We start from the raw sequence: 2,639 nt of genomic DNA on the forward strand, positions 1-2,639 counted from the left end.
GATCTTTATATATACAGAAATAAATATTTTTGCAAAAAAAGAAAAGAAAAACTAGGTCTGGTGCTGGCCAGTTTCTCTTCACAATACGTGTGGCACCAACCCCATGCCCAGTGCTCTGATCTCGGCACATATTTTGCTGCTGACAGCAAACGAAGCTCTCCGGAGGGCTGACTCTCCTCTACATGCGTGATGCTGGCATGCAGGGTGCAGGGAGCATGGTGTGTTTTCACATTTAAGGGATGAAGAATAGTTAGTGCCTGGGAGCTCAGGCAGGGCTGTTTCTGCAGGGAATGGTTGATGTCTGGCTTCCCTGCCCTTCACCTCTGGCACATTGCAGGGTTTCCTCTTCCCAGGTACATCAGGGGACATTGCCATGTTCTGTTTCTGCACAGCTGAGGAGGCTTCTGGCCCTGCTTGCACAGAGGATGCTGATCTCAGGAGGATGGACCTCTCCTCTGAGTCCTGAGCGGGATGTTGCCAGTGCTGGATGAAGATCAGCACTGCAGGAGTCGGAGATGGTGACGGGTGCAGGGGCAGACCCGGTGGGTCCAGGACGTGAGCGACTGGCATGTGGTGCAACTGGGGATAGCAGAGCAGATCCAGGTTTGATCTGGCCTCTGTATTCGCTGCAGTGGGGTTTGCATGACCAAAGCAGGATGAAAGCAATCTGGGAGACTCCCCTTCTGCATGGGGCTGAAGTCTTCTGAGCACCTGCCAAGGGCAGAGGCTGTGGCAACTGCATAGCAGGGGTGATGGTCACCCAGATGGGCTGGGCCAGCTTGGCTGGCCGCTCCCAGCTAGCAAAGAAAGAGAACCAGTCGACAGCACAGACAGCCGTTGCACCATCCCGGCTCTCCTGGGTATGGCAGACCATGCCATGATCCACTGTCCCACCCGCCTGGATTGTGGGGCCGCTCTGGAGTCCCAGAAGGAAAGCCGTTTGGGCTCTGCGCAGTGTAGTGGGCACTAGATGGATGGAGTGTGTAGCAGGAGGGGAGATAAATCCCAGGGCACGAGGGAAGGTGGTATTATGCAGAGCTGTTGAATTACTGAAAATTCAGATTCTTGCCGAGTTGGCCCCATTTATCACTCTGCAGCGTGTGGATAAGAATAAAGGCCCATAGGAAGCATTTGAGAAGCAAGATGTGCAAATTCTGCAGAGCCCTCCACCCCCTGCCGCTGCTGCTCACAAACTGCAGCCAAATTCACTTGACCATAATGAGCTCTCTCTGTCAAAGCAGAAGTTTTTGGAAGTGATTTCCCCCCACCCTTTATTTTTTTTTTCCCTGACAAAAGTAGTAAATCAGGATGAAACTCATCATTGCTCTGTGCTAGGCATCAATTACTGCTCCATGCAAGCAACTGAAGCCTGGGACTCGCGTGGTTTTGCTGCTCGTCTGGGTAGGCAGACATTTGCCTGGGCCCAAGATCTATAGGAGGCGGTTGGATGCCATTTTCACGCTAGAACAGCTAATCCTGTGTTTGCCTGCAATCAGTGCACTTCCAGCCTGATACAAACCTTTCTGCTTTGTAAACAATAATATACTGGAACTTTTTCTGCAGGGCTTTCTGCCCCAGGAGCGTCCCTGGACGCCTGCTCAGATCACAAGCAGAGCGTGCGTCGCACCAGAAGGCACCAGCCTGTCGCACCTCACTGAAGGCCGGGGGGAGAAGAGAAGGTTGCACTAAAATACCGGGGCAATCTGCGTTGTCGGAAATATCAGGTGGTCTCTTAGTATCCAACAGAGACGCCTTGGAAGAGCGGGAGGGGCCCACTGGACCGGTACCCTTCCTTAACACTGTTAAAATATAAATGCGCGGGATTGTTTTATTGCACAATGTCAGAACGTGGACAACAATCAGAGTTCGCCTGCAAGTAAGAGAGCGACACGAGGCTGCCCGTCTCTCCCGGCGTGAACCTGTCGCGACAGCGGGTGACACGGCGAGGCGCTGGGCGCGCCGTGAGTTTCTGCTTCTTGACCCAGCAGCTCTGGGAAGGTGAAGGGCCGGGGTTAGCGGGCGGGCCGCGTCCCTCGGCCCGGGGTTAGCGGGCAGGCCGCGTCCCTCGGCCGGTTTGGGGGTGAGCCTCCCCGTGCCGGTGCTTTATAAACCCAGAGCAAAGCTAGGAACGACCAGTCCCCGTCCCGCCGCGTGGGGATTAGACGGAGCTGGAGGCAGGGCAGGGCTCTCCGCCGGCGGGGGTCGCCGGGGGATAATACCGCGCCCGGGCAGGAAGGGGCAGGGCCCGGGGCGCGTTACCGCCGTGCAGCAGCGTCCTGGGGCTGTGGCCCCGCGGAGCCGCAGCAGGAAGCGGGGACCCGGCTGTCTCCGAGTTAAAAAAAGTAACAATAATCCTTAATTTTCGGTTTAAAAAAGGGACCTCCCAAACGCATGTTTTCCTATGATTTCAGTGAACCAGCGCTAATGTAGCTCCGCACGTCTCACCCGCATCGCGACACACGCACGTGTGTCCACAGCCCGCTCCTGAGCCCCCCCCCGCGCCGCTCCGGATTGGCGAGCCTCAGCCTCGCCCTGCGCGCCCATTGGCTGATCCCGTGACCTCCGCCCCTTCCGCCCTCCGGCTGCTTCCTGCCCCCTCCCCTCAGAGCCCCGCCCCTGCTCGGCCGCTATTGGCCGCG

Source organism: Crocodylus siamensis, chromosome 14 (assembly GCF_052110815.1).
Source record: "Crocodylus siamensis isolate JL-2025a chromosome 14, ASM5211081v1, whole genome shotgun sequence".
Lineage (NCBI taxonomy): Eukaryota > Metazoa > Chordata > Crocodylia > Crocodylidae > Crocodylus > Crocodylus siamensis.